Source organism: Mobula hypostoma, chromosome 10 (assembly GCF_963921235.1).
Source record: "Mobula hypostoma chromosome 10, sMobHyp1.1, whole genome shotgun sequence".
In the NCBI taxonomy this organism is placed as follows: domain Eukaryota; kingdom Metazoa; phylum Chordata; class Chondrichthyes; order Myliobatiformes; family Myliobatidae; genus Mobula; species Mobula hypostoma.
The window spans coordinates 92398591-92413585 of NC_086106.1; the positions used below are offsets into that span (position 1 = coordinate 92398591).

Here is a 14995-nt window from a genome sequence, read left to right on the forward strand (position 1 = left end):
ACTTATCACTATCGAATTAAGTGCTACTATACTGTTATGGTATCATTGATTTATAGCACTGACAACAGGAGTTTAGGTTTCATTGAAATTAACAGGTCGGCAACAAAGATTATGCTAGTGCCAGGTTGCTACTTGGTACCTGCAAGTTAGCTGTGTCAATTTAATCTGCCATACATTGTTTGGAAGCAGGCATTGTATCTTCAACAGAATGAACATTAAAGAACATTACCAACGTGGAGTAGATTATTTCCATATCATAGGAATGGGAAAACACTTAATGTCATCCAACTGCTGCACATCTCAACATCACAAAGGTTGGGTGTAGCATGTGTTGCACATCTTTGTGTAAGGCCTTACATAAAATTGCTTATAACTTCCTTTGCTTTTTCTCCTGAAGTTTGTTAATAAAGAAATACATAAAATAATACTTGCATTTAATTGCTGTTTGCCACATTATATAAAGCGGTAAATTTCTTATTTCAAAACGCACTGTTAATTGAAGTGGCAAAAATGTAACAGAAGCAGCAGGGCACTACTCAACAATTTCAAATGTTATTGGTGAGGGTGAGGTGTCTTGACTACTGCGGGTATTACCAGGGGATCTTTAAGGTTCACTCTAAAAGTAGGTGAGTGAACCAATAATAGGCAGAGTAATGCAGAAATGTTTGCCGCTTCACTGCTCTTTTAGAAGAGGTGGCTATTGCAGTGAAATGAAGCAAAAAGAAGAAAATACCTTAAGAATACCGAAAGTTTTTCTGAATAAGATGTATTTGTAGCAGTAATTCTGTAATTGTCACAAAACAGCAGTGATGGTGTATTGGGTTAAAATTATCAGCTCTCCACACATTAGTCCTTATATCTTAATGTTTACGCTAGACCAGTGAAGATGTGAGATGCAGTGGATGGAATATCAATTAATGTTATGAAAGGACTGCTGTTTGTTGTAAATCAAAGCTTTCTGGGACAGAGAAATGGCAAATAATATGCACTAATAGTAAATAATTGGGAGTAAATACTTGATGAAATAGTCAATGGCAACAACTCATCTCTGTTTTAGAACGGACACTGCCGGAGGCTGAGAGCATCACTGTACATTCAAGTTCACCTTTGTAGATCAAGAGCTCTGTCAGCAGTAAGGTTTTCTCATTTCTTTTTGGAGATAAAGTAAATCCAGGCCTAACAAGTCTTTTGTAATTTCAGACAGTACTCACCTCATCAGATAATTCTGCACAGCCTTATTTTTTAAATCTCTCTCCACTGATTCCAGTAAACAGCAAGTATGAATGTTCCTCCTGTCGATTATACAGCTTCTAATGTTATTAGTTAGTATCTGCCCAGTCCAGACAGCATGAGACATTTTCAAAGATCAGATGGCCTATTAGAGTCAGAATCAGGTTTAATATCACTGTCATATGTTGTGAAAGTTGTTGTATTTTTGCAGCAGTACATTGCAATACAGAATAATAAAAACTATAAATTACAATGAGAAGTGTGTGTGTGTGTGTATGTGTGTATATATATATAAAATTAAATAAGTAGTGTAATGAGACAGGAAAAATACTGAGATAATGTTCATGGGTTAATTTTCCATTCAGAAAACTGATGGCAGAAGGGAAGAAGATGTTCCTAAAATGTTGAGTTTGTGTTTTCAGCTTCCTGTTCATGCCTCTTTTTTTATACTTACTTTAACTGAACTATTTAATAGACATATATACTGTATACTCACTGTAATTCAGTTTTTTCCCTTGGCACTTATTTATCATGTATTTTATTGTACTACTGCTATAAAGTTTCACAACAGATGCTGGTGATATTAAACCTGATTCTGATTCCTGTACCTCCTAGCTGACGGTAGCAATGACATGAGGGCATGTTCTGCGTGATGGGGGTCTTCAATAATGGACGCTGTTTTTTAAGACATCGCCTTTTGAAGGTGTCCTGTATGCCAGCGCAGCCAGTGTCAATGATGGAGCTGACTGTGTTTACAACTTTCTGCAGCTTTTTCTGATCCTGTATAGAGGCCCAACCACACCAGATGGTGATGCAACTAGTTAAAATGCTCTCCATTCTAACTAGAAATTTTGTGAGTGTCAAAGTACATTTATTATCAAGGTATGTATACTCTATACGGTACTACCTTGAGATTTGTCTACTTACAGGCAGCCACAAAACAAAGAACCCCAATAGAACTCATTAAAGAAAAGACTGGCAAATACCCAATGTGCAGGGGTAAAAAGCAAATCATGCAAACAATAAAAAGTAAGCAAATAACATTCAGAACTGAAATTCACGAAAGTGAGTCCACAGCTGCAAAGCTAGTACATCACTGCAGCCAGTCCAGGAAACCATTAATTGCAGACCACAGCCTCTGTTCAGTTTAGACAAAGCCTTTGGTGACATACTAATTCTCTTCAAGCTCCTAATGAAATATAGATGCTGTTGTGTCTTCTTTGTAATTGAATCAATACGTTGGGCCCAGGATAAATCCTCAGAGATGTTGATGTGCAGGAACTTGAAACTGCTCACTTTTGATCCTTCAACTTCTCCTTCCTGAAGTCCACAGTCAATTCCTTGCTCTTACTGACATTGAACGCAGGGTTGTTGCTGTGAACCACTCAACCAGCTGATCTATCTCACTCCTGTATGTCTCCTCATCATCATCTGAAATTCTGTCAACAATAGTTGCGTTGTTGCCAAAGTTATAGATGGTGTTTGAGCTGTGCCTAGCCACACAGTTGGGGGTGTAGAGAGAGTAGAGCAGTGGGCTAAGCACACATCATTGACGTGCACCAGTGTTGATTGTCAATGAAGAGGAGATTTTATTTCCGATGCATTCAGACAGTGGTCTCCTGATGAGGAAGTCAAGGATCCAATTGCAAAGGTAGGTACAGAGACCCAGGTTTTGGAGCTTGTTCATTAGAACTAATGGTATGATTGTGTTGAACGCTGAGTGTAGTCAATAAACAGCAGCCTGACGAGGTATTACAATTACCCCAGTGATCCAAAACCGAGTGGAGAGCCAATAAGATTGCACTTGCTGTAACAATTGTGGTGAAAGGCAAATTGCAGCGGGTCCAGGTCCTTGCTTAGGCAGGAGTTGATTCTGGCCTTGACCAACCTCTCAAAGCACTTCATTACTGTCGATGTAAGTGCAATGGGTGATAGTCATTGACAGAGGTCACCCTGCTTTTCTTGGGCACTGGAAAGATTGTCGCCCTTTTGAAGCAGGTGGGACCATCCATCTACAGCAGTGAGAGATTGAAGATGTTGTTGAACACTCCTGCCAGTTGGTTGGCACAGGTTTTCAAAGCCCTACCTGGCACACTATCAGGGCCTGATACCTTGTGAGGGCTCACCTTGTTGAAAGACATTCTGACATTGGCCTCAGAGACAGAGATCACAGGGTCACCAGATGTTGCAGGGATTTGCACAGGTGTAGTTTTACTCTCCCTTTCAAAGTGTGCATAAAAGGCATTGAGCTGTTCTGGGAGTGAAACATCACAGCCATTCATGATGTTAGGTTTCCCTTTGAAGGAATAATGGACTGCAAACCCTGCCAGAGCTGATGTGCTCCAATTCTGTCTCTAACCTCAATCGAAATTGCTTTTTCCACCCTTAAGATAGCCTTCTATAGGTCATACCTGGACTTCTTTCCTAGTTCTGGATCTTGAATGCCACAGATCTAGTCCTCAACAGACTGTGAACCTTCTGGTTTATCTATGGCTTTTTGTTTGGTTATGTTCAGTATGTTCTTGAAGGCACACTTTGGTCTTTATGAAGTCAGTGACAACTGTGGCATATTCAGTCAGATTTAAAGATGAATCCCTGAATATTGTTAAGTCCACCAAACAGTCCTGTAAGTGCTCCTTCGCTTCCCTTGGCCATATCTTCTTGGTCTTCAACACCGGTGCTGCAATCTTTTCTCTGCCTATATGTTAGGAGTAGAAGTACAGCCAGGTGATTGGACTTCCCAAAGTGCGGCTGTGGGATGGCAAGGTAAGGGTTCTTGACGGTGGTGTACAGTGGTCGAGTGTGTTGAGTCCTCTGGTTCCACCGTTGAGATGTTGCTGGTAGTTGTTCTGATGTTTTTTTTTCAAATTGGCCTGGTTGTAATCTCCTGCAATGATAATGAAGGCATCAGGATGGGCAGATCATGTTGCTCATCACCTTCAGTGCCTGTCTGATATTGGCCTGAAGTGGAATGTACACCACAACCAGGATGATGGCAGGAAACTTCCTCAGTAGATAAAACGCATGACACTTGACCACTAGATGTTCCAGATTGGGTCAGCCAGACTGAGACAAAACCTTCCTGTTTGTGCATCATGATGAGTTAATCATAAAACATACTCTATCTGCTCTACTTTTTGTTACAGACCAGCAACAATAGATGTAGAATGGAGTCTGGGAATTAATGCAAAACAACTAAATTTATTAACATTTATGCAGAAATATAGAAAATTAAACAAACGACTAACTTAAACAGAAGTTAACGGCGTCTATAGTTCCCAAACAATCAAACTTAGAAACAGTTCTTAACAAAGTCTTACTCAAGCACAGTCTTAGAGTGGCAGTTTAGAAAGTCCAGGTGACTCATTAAATCAGTGAGAGGAGAGACTTGTACATTCCAATACAACGAAGAGGCGATCTTGGAGATTCACAATACGGTGGAGCGGCGATCTTGAAGAAACAGTTACCAGAGTTTGCAGCCGTGGAGTACCTTTTCCAAAGAGTCAAAGAAGAGTGAGATTACACAGAGTAACTGACAGGGAATGTCCCTTTCTCCAAAATAGTCACCACACAAAACCCGAGACCATGCAGGGGTTAACCAAGAGTGTGTGCCACAACCAACATATGGATTATACGAAATGTCAGTCACATTCGAAATGCACAGAGTGCTGCCGGCTAAACCAATACTTTGGGTTCGCTCGAAGCCTGCAATCTTCACTCTCACTCTCTTCCCGTCGATTTCTTAACGACTCCTCACCGAGCGACTCCCTAATGAGTGACTGCCCACTAAATGACTGCAACTCTTTTTATACTGTCAGGAATATGTCATCACGTGACTCTCACAGAAACAAAGTCATGGATTCCCAGTAAACCACGTGGCACCCCCAGGAATTGAAACTACAAGCTTCCAGCAAAACAGGACTATAGATGCATCACACTTAGTAAATGAAATTAATATCACATGACATCCACAGGAATCAAAACTGTGGACCCATAACACTTTAAAAGATTGAACTGTCATGTCTTTGTAGAGAACGGTGAAGCTACTGAAATTGCTGGTGTGAGACATGTTTCCATAAAGCAAATTACATAGCATTCTCTGATGTCCCTTTGGCACAGCAATCTTGCTCTGAATTCTGCAGTTTTATTTTCCAAAGACTGTACATTTACCAGCAGAATAGTTGGGAGTGGAAGTCTAAAGCCTTTGTATTTCAGTCATACCTGTAGACCAGAGTAGCATCCCTGTTTCCATTTTCTTAAAGGGAAAATGCAGTCAGGTGCACTTGAGTCTGCTGTCCAATGTTTGTCAATTTTGAGTATTGATAGATTTTTAAACATCTTAAAATGATGCTGCTTATCTAAGTACCCATGGCTACGACTGTGCATTTCAGCTGACATTGTGCTAATCAAGAGTATTTGATTCCATTCGGAGCTGCATGCACGAAGTCGCCACTTAATGCACCATCTTACTTTTATGCTATTTTGTTATTGCTGAGTAAATAGCATTCTCAAATCATGTCAGATTTGTTGATTCAGTCCTTCTCCTGGAATACCATATGTGAATTTGACTGTCAAGTTCAGTACAAAGGGAGAATTAAAGGAGGAAGTGATGTTAATCTGAATGCTTGGGTGAATAAAAAATATCCCATGACAGTCAACAAACCTCAGTGCAACCAAAAATAAAAGTGTCAGTTGATATGTCTCATTGCTGTTTATTGTGCAGAAAATAGCTGACATGTTTGCCTACTGAGAATATTACCACTAAAATCATTCTTTGGGGTAGTGTTTGCCAGACTCAAGTGATTTGAAGCTGAACGTGCTTGAAAAAGACAAAAGATAAATAGAAATTGATGCCCCGGGCTCACCTGCAATACTTGAAGCAAGCTGTTGACATTGGTTGTGCTTCAGAAGGCACCTGATGAAAGAATAATGAAAGCTTGCCTGCCAATAAAACCACAGTTCTCAGTTAGATCTCTGTGAGAGGGAAGGTTGAGATATCACTTTGTAGAAAAGAAACAGAGTGCATTTCTGGTCATCTTTGCTTCCCTAGAGGTGAAATTTTGGCTGGTGGCCACAGGAGCTGTTGAAAATTCTTGTCCAGGACAGGACCATCACTTGGCTTAATCATCAATAGTTGTTCTGGGCAAGAGTTTCCAACAGCTCCTGTGACCACCAGCTAACTGATACACAAATAAGTGCCAGGTTCCTCCTCATCATGTCTAAATCAGTTAACATTTCTACTCATGTTTGTGTGGGAAGTGTTTGAAGTGCTTGGTTGGACTATTACAAAGACATAAATTCTTGTTTCTTTCTCAGTAGTCTTTCAGAATTGGGGAAATAGGGATTTAGTTATTGTCCAAATGAGCTTGATATAGATAATGTCAACATGTTAACACATGTAACTAACTACCATTGCCAATGTTCTTACTACTAAAATTAATTGTATTTATAAGGTATTTTAAAAGTATAAAATATCTTAAAACATTCATCGGAAGAATTATGAATCTTAAGCAATATGACAAAAAAGCAAGGATTCTGAACAATGACCAGAAACTTGTTAAATTAGTGGGTATTAGAGACTAAACACAAGAGGTTCTCCAGATACTGGAAATCTTGAATAACACATACAAAATGCTGGAGGAACTCAGCAGGTCAGTCAGCACCTATGGAGGTGAATAAACAGTCGATGTTTCATGCCGAGACCCTTCATCAGGACTGGAACAGAAGAGTGCAGAAGCCAGAATAAGAAGGTGGGGGTAGGGGAAGGAGTACGAACTGGCAGGTGATGGCTGAGTCCCGGTGAGGGGTAACGTGAAAGGGTGGGTGTGGAGGAAGAATGATGATGAGGTAAAAAGCTGGGATGGGATAGGTAGAAAGGGTGAAGTGCTGAAGAGGAAGGAATCTAATAGGAGAGGACAGTGGACCAAGGAATAAAGGAAACGAGGAGAGGAACCAGATGAAGGTGATGGGTGGGTGAGTAAAGAGAGAAGTGAGAGGGCAAACAGAATGGGGAATGGAAAAAGAGAGGAGATATTCATACCATCAGATTAGATGCTACGCAGATGGAACAGGAGGTGTTGCTCCTTCAACCTGAATTTGGCCTCATTGTGGCAGTAGAGGATTGTCTTAACTAAAAGTTGTCTTAAAAGAAGAGTTACAAATACTTCATATTTGGAGTTCTGGCAGCTGAGAATTTATAAAAGGCCTTCAGGTGATGGGATGATTGCCATTGACAATATGAAGAAAATAATCAGGATACCCAAGGAAGCTTTAAAGCTCTAGTGGTCTGGGACTCAAGCATGATTGTGGAGTTTGCACATGTTCTCTGTGACCATATGGATTTCCTTGGGGTGCTCCAGTTTCTCCCTACATCCCAAAATATGAAGGTTTGAGATTAATCTAAGAACTCTAATTTGCCCCTTGTGTGTAGTTGAGTGATAGAATTTGCGGGGAAGTTGACAGGAATGTGGGGAGAATAAAGTTCAAGTTTCAAAGTAAATTCTGTATATGACACCATATAGAACCCTGAATTCATTATTCCTTTGGGCTTACTTAATAAATCTATAGAATATTATTCAGAACAGAATCAATAAAAGACTGCTCAACTATGGCTTTCTACCAGGGTACAGAAGACAACAATCTGTGCAAATCCAAAAAGAAGAAATAATAATAACAAATAAGCAATAAATATCGAGAACGTGAGCTGAAGAGTCCTTGAAAATGAGTCAATTGGTTGTGGGAAAATTTCAATGATGGGGCAAGTGAGGTTACCCCTTTGGTTCAAGAGCTTGATGTTTGAGGGGTAATAACTGTTCCTGAACCAGGTGGTGTGAGTCCTGAGGCTCTTGTATCTTCTTCCTGATGGCAGCAGTGAGAGGGGAGCATGTCCTGGGTGGTGGGGGTCCCTGATGACGGATGCTGCTTTCCTGGGTCAGTGTTTCATGTAAATATGCTCAATGGTTGGGAGGACTTTATCTGTGACAGACTGGGTTGTATCCACTATTTTTTGTGGAGTTTTCATGAAAGGGCATTGGTGATTCCATACCAGCCTGTGATGCAGCCAATCAATATACTCTCCATTACACTTTTATAGAGGTTTGTTAAAGTTTTAGATGTCAAGCCAAATCTCAGCAAACTCAGAAGGAAGTAGAGGCACTGCTGTGCTGGGCCCAAGACTGACCCTCCAAAATAATAGCACCGAGGAATTTTAAGTTCCTAATGCTCGCCACCTCTGATCTTCTGATGAGGACTGGCTCATGGACCTCTGCTTTCCTTCTCCTGATGACTATAATCAGCTCTTTGGTCTTGCTGGCATTGTGTAGGAGTTTGTTGTTATGACACCACTCAGCCAGATTTTCAATCTTCCTCCAAAACACTGAGTCATCACCACATTCGATTTAGCCTATGACAGTGTTGTCAGCAAACTTGAATGCGATATTGGAGCTAGATGAGAGTAGAATTAGTGTAAAAGTGGAAGTTTGATAGTCAGTGCAGACGTAGTGGGCTGAATGGCCTCTATCCCTTCTGTATTTCACTGTGGCTTTCTGTGACGTAACACACTAGAAACAGAGGTTTGTAGAGCTGATGGAAGGGTTGGGGTGGAGTCTGGCACTGCTGTGATACAACCACAGGAGGAATTAAACACTTGGATGGAGATTTTAAATTTAAGTCCTTCATCAAGATTAATTTGCATGTCTCACTATAGCAATGGTTACTTAGCCAGCTGTTTCTTATTGTGTCTTTGTCAGCAAGGTTCAAATCCTTCATAAAAGTAGGGTAAAAAATGGAACTAAATGGTGTAAATCTAAGTGCAGTGATTTCTGTATCTTGAATTGGTTAGTATTACATCAAAAAAGCATGCATAATTGCAGAGCATTACCAGGGAGGAAAATTGCTGCTGTGAGGATAGGGAAGGTATTGATCTTCCTCAAATTATTCGGCCTCCAGAGGCTTCCCTTAATGAAGTACAGCTTTCAACTGACCTCCACTAAACAACATGTCACATCGTTAAGTATGAAAGAACTCAAAGGTTGATGGGTTGGTGTTAGTGTGATTAGCTTGTTAAAAGCAAGGCTCCATTTTGTCAATCTGTGACTGAGTGAGATTGAGAGCATTGTCAATACTGATTTTATGCTCTGCTCTGCTGGTTGCAGGGGAGCATAAACGACTGGATAACACAGCACAGCTGATGTGATGCATTGGACAATCCGTTTCACCAGTGTTGCTTTTCAGGTGCACCGTTTTTGATTGCTCTTTTGACGAGGTCATGAGTGAAGTGGTCACTGAGAAATCAAAAAGTAAATGAGCTGTATTTCTTGTAACTGCCCAGTGTGTCCTTGACCGATAACCCATGGTAGAAAATTCCTTGAGTGTTCTATAGATGAAACGCTGATCCATTTTTCACTTGAGGCTGAAGAATTTTTGTGGATTTCCATCCTTTACTTTTGTTTCTGCTAATGACTTGCTGTATCTGCTTTTATAGCACTAGTTTAAAAGGGGTACCTTTCTTGTTAACTGCACTATAATTTTGTCTGTAAACGTTGCCAATGTAATATCTTGAATGGTCTCCCTCTGCCTCCATAGTTGACCATGTTTTATATTATTGGACATGTGTTCCTTAGAATGGTCAATGACAGCCCTTAATAGCTGTTGATGTTGGACAACCAAATTGAACCTTTTAGCGCTGTGTATCATTAGACGTGTTTTATGTATTTTGGATGACTAAAGTGTATTTAAATGTACTGAGATTGCCTTATTACACTAGGTCAAGTCTGCAGAGTTCAGAACTTGAAACTGATGAGCAATGGAACTGATATTATTGTTCCTGAATCAGAGTAAGTAGTTTTCTTTCTTACAGTATCTTTTGATAAAGACTTGGAGAAACACAATGATATCACTTATAAATTATTTTAAAATATGTTACTTTTATGTCAGCAGGCTGGATGGAGAGTGAGGTGTCTCCCAGTAGAGGCTGGTTGTAGTGGATTCGTAGCCCGTTCTTTAGTTAGAGCCTTCAGCATTTTGGGCATCGAGGGAGAGAGGAAGAGGAGAGCCATCCGCAGTACCACCGATGTGGCAGAGAGGGCCTCAAGATGGCTGTGGCTCAAAAGAGGGGAGCCATGGAGTCATAAGTAGCTCGCCATCTGGACACAAACTGGGGTCTGATCAGCCCCGGCTGGGTCACCCGAAGGAGGTTGTATGATGTTAAAAGACCCGAAACACCTGGTGATTCCAGGAACATCACTGAAGATGTGTCCAGAAGCATCAATAGATGTATGTACACAACATCAAGAAAAGACACAAAAGTAGGACTTGTTCTGCCTTCAATTCTGTAAATAGGAAACTTTCTGGTCCTTTTATTTCTCATAACTTACAATGTTGAGGTAATGCATGACCCAACCAGGAGATAAAACTATTTCTCGTTTGAGTTCTCTCATGATTTTGGATTCCCTTGCAAATAGACTGTGGTAAACCATATATATGTTGTAACTGGGTTAACTGTCTGGACACGGCCCTCTGCTGACTGCCCCTGTGGCTCCTCCCACAGTTCCTGAATAAAGGTGATTTCGCCATTGCTCCTCCTCTCAGTCGAGGGGCAGACACTCACCGTGGAGGTTGTATTGTACAGTGAATAAAAGCCTTTCAGTATTTTACTCAACTTCAGTCTTTTGGAGTTATTGAAGGTGCTTCAATTTTATTCGCTGTAAATTTTAAAGCGTGGAACAATCTCTGAGACCTGACAAGTTGGACCTCAATCTGTAAACGCCTGAAGTTGGAAATGCTTTCGAACTCTGGCTGGCCTGCTTCGAAGCGTACCTAGAGGAGATTAAAGTAGCCGACCCTGTAGCGAAGCGCCGAGTTCTACTCTCCAGGGTCAGTCCACGGGTCTATTCATTAATCAGAGGCCAGCCAAGCTATGACGGCGCGATGAGTGCCCTCAAAGGACAATACCTGCGGCCGATAAACAGCGTCTACGCACAACATCACTTAGCGAAATGACAACAACGGCCTGGGGAATCAAGTGCTGAGTTCGTCCAGGCCCTACGGACACTTGTGCGGGCCTGCAATTGCCAGAAGATGATGGCGGCACAGCATGCAGAACTCCTAGTGAGAGACGCCTTCGTCACGGGGACCAGGTCAGTGTATGTGCGCCAGCGGCTGCTGGAAGAAGCTGACCTTGCCTTACGTTTGGCAATTGAGCTGGCCGACATGCTAGAGGACGCTCTGCACAACTCTGAGGCTCTCCAGGCACGCGATCTCCCGATGGCCTCGTGGGCGCCACAGACCCCGCAACCTGCCAGCGAATTGACCACGGCTGCTGCCAGTCGCGAGTCTGTGAAGTGCTACGTCTGCGAACTCGAGAAGCACCCTCAGAAACTCTGCGCGGCCCGACAAGCTACCTGCTCCAGCTGCGGAAAGAAGGGCCACTTCGCCAAGGTCTGTAAGTCCAAACCACGAGCGGGATCAAACAGCGCCACGTGCAAGACATGGGGTGGCCATCTTGGTTGGCGCTACCTCCCACCGCCTACAACCAATGGGTGCTCATGGGGCACCCCACCACGCTGGACCAAGACAGTGACTCAACCCTGGCTTCCGTGACCCTCGACCAAAGCGCTCCCCACCAGCTCGCAAGGTCAATGATGGACATCCTGGTGGAGGGGCACAGGACAAGCTGCCTGTTTGACACAGGCAGCACGGAGAGTTTTATCCACCCGGACACGGTGCAGCGTTGTGGACTCACGATACGGCCGGTAAGTCAGAGGGTCATCATGGCTTCTGGGTCGCATACAACAGACATCCGGGGGGGTTGTGTAGCGACACTAGTGGTGCAGGGCACAGAATATCGAGACTTTACGTTACTGGTCATGCCTCAACTGTGTGCCCCTGTGCTATTGGGGCTCGACTTCCAGAGCCACCTGAAAAGCGTGACAATGGAGTATGATGGGCCCCTCCCACCAATCACTGTCGTAAATCCTCAGTTTTGTAGGAATATGTCACATACCCCGCTACTGACCACCCCCACACACCGACCCGCACATCCCACCCAACACCATGCCAACAGCCGCACTACGGACACCATTTGTGGCCTCTCCACCCTCAAGATTCCTCCCCCACCGCTGTTCGCCAACCTGACCCCCCGACTGTAAACCTGTGGCAACTAAAAGCAGGAGGTACAGCGTGGGGGACAGAGCCTTCATTAAGTCAGAGGTGCAGAGGCTGCTCGGGGAAGGGATCACTGAGGCAAGCACAAGTCCTTGGAGGGCGCAGGTGGTTGTTGTTCAGAACGGGGACAAGAATAGGATGGTCGTGGACTACAGCCAGACCATCAATAGGTTCATGCAGCTCGACACGTACCCTGTACCCCGCATTGTGGATATGGTCAATCAGATAGCACAGTACAAGGTGTACTCGACCATAGACCTAAAATCCGCTTACCATCAGCTCCCCATCCGCCGGGAGGACCGCCCTTACACTGCCTTCGAGGCGGACGGCAGGCTTTATCACTTCCTGCGCGTCCCCTTTGGTGTCACGAATGGTGTATCTGTCTTCCAGAGGGCAATGGACCGGATGGTGGACCAGTGCCAACTGAAGGCCACGTTCCCATATCTGGATAACATCACCATCTGCGGTCACGACTGGCAGGATCACGACAACAACCTCCAAAAATTTCTCCAAGCGGCCAAAGCTTTCAATCTCACCTATAACAAGGATAAGTGTGTGTTTGGGACAACCCAACTTGCTATCCTTGGGTGTGTCGTGGAGAATGGAGTCATTGGCCCTGACCCCAACCGTATGCACCCCCTGTTGGAACTCCCTCTTCCCAACACCCTCAGAGCCCTCAAAAGGTGCCTGGGCTTCTTTTCATGTTACACCCAATGGGTCTCTAACTACGCAGACAAGGCCTGCCCCCTGGTCAAGTCCACTACATTCCCCCTCTCAGCCAAGGCCCGTGCGGCCTTCAGCCACATAAAAGGGGACATTGCCAAAGCAGCAATGCATGCGGTGGACGAGGACGTTCCCTTCCAAGTAGAGAGTGACGCCTTCGACTTTGCACTGGCTGCTACCCTTAACCAGGCGGGAAGACCAGTGGCGTTCTTCTCCTGTACCCTTCAAGGCCCTGAAATTCGGCACTCCGCGGTGGAGAAAGAGGCCCAGGCCCTAGTGGAAGCTATTAGGCACTGGAGGGACTATCTCATCGGCAAAAGTTTCACCCTGCTGACTGACCAGCGCTCAGTTGCATTCATGTTTAATAATGAACAGCGGGGCAAATTCAAAAATGACAAAATTCTGAGGTGGAGAATCGAACTCTCCACCTACAACTATGACATCATGTACAGGCCTGGGAAGCTCAACGAGCCCTCCGATGCCCTATCCCGGGGAACGTGCGCCAGTGCGCAGATCGACAGGCTATACGCCCTACATGTTGATATTTGCCACCCAGGGGTCACCCGGATTTTCCACTTTGTGAAAGCTCGGAACCTGCCTTACTCCCTTGAGGAGATCAGGACGATGACCAGGGACTGCCAAGTCTGCGCAGAGTGCAAACCGCACTTCTACCAACCCGAAAAGGCACAACTCATCAAGGTCACCCGCCCCTTTGAGCGACTGAGTGTTGACTTTAAGGGCCCCCTTCCCTCCACCGACCACAATGTGTACTTTCTTAACGTTATCGACAAGTGCTCGCAGTTCCCCAACACCACTACCACGTCAGTTATAAAAGCCCTGCACAAGCTCTTCACTCTGTTCGGATACCCATGCTATATCCACAGTGACAGAGGGTCCTCGTTTATGAGTGATGAGCTGCGCCAATACCTGCTGGCTAGGGGAATTGCAACCAGTAGGACCACGAGCTATAATCCCCGGGGGAATGGACAGGTGGAGAAGGAGAACGCCACAGTGTGGAAAGCCACACTCTTAGCCCTCAGGTCAAAGAGACTGCCGGTCTCCCGCTGGCAGGAGGTCCTTCCCGAGGCACTCCACTCCATCCGCTCCCTGTCATGCACAGCCACCAATGCCACCCCTCATGAGCGATTTTTTTCTTTTCCCAGAAAGTCGACCACTGGGACCACCCTACCAACTTGGCTGACGTCCCCGGGGCCAGTGATGCTCCGGAAACATGCAAGGAGCAATAAATATTCCCTGATGGTCGAGAGGGTTCACTTACTTCATGTGAACCCCCAGTATGCCTATGTGGTTTTACCTGATGGGCGGGAGGACATGGTCTCCGTCCGCGACCTGGCGCCCGCAGGAGAACCGGGCCCCTACCCTGAACACTCCATGGTGACTATTGACCCCGTACCCACCGATGTATGTACCCACGAGACACCGCGCACTCCAAGCCCTACACAGACACCACACGACACTCCCATACCGGGCGCGACGCACACGCACGAGGGATTACCGACGCCTAACTGGCTGGCACCTCAAGTCAGGCCAGAGCCAGCACAACCGCCGTCACCGATGTAATCACCACCGGTGCTACGTAGATCACAGCGACGGACTCATCCGCCTGATAGACTTAACCTGTAAATATACTTGTTTTAAATATTGTCAGTCACTTCACCCCGCGGGACTCTTTTTAAAAAAAGGAGGGGTGAATGTGGTAAACCATGTATATGTTGTAATTGGGTTAACTGTCTGGACACGCCCCTCTGCTGACTGCCCCTGTGGCTCCTCCCACAGAGTCCTGTATAAAGGTGTTTCGCCTTGCCCCTCCCCCTCAGTCCGGGGGCAGACACTCACCATGGAGGTCGTATTGTACAGC

General features: G+C 44.6%; 1 long non-coding RNA gene across 1 annotated transcript in view; it reads right to left on the reverse strand.

Moving 5' to 3' along the window:
- Positions 1 to 4500: 4500 nt before the first annotated feature.
- LOC134353372 (uncharacterized) overlaps positions 4501 to 14995 on the reverse strand; it is a 62819-nt gene continuing 52324 nt past the window's right edge. Inside the window, exons 2-3 of the long non-coding RNA XR_010019600.1 lie at positions 6096 to 6171; positions 4501 to 4720 (exon numbers count right to left, since the gene is read on the reverse strand). This is a non-coding gene — a long non-coding RNA (uncharacterized LOC134353372). The remainder of the gene's footprint in view (positions 4721 to 6095; positions 6172 to 14995) is intronic.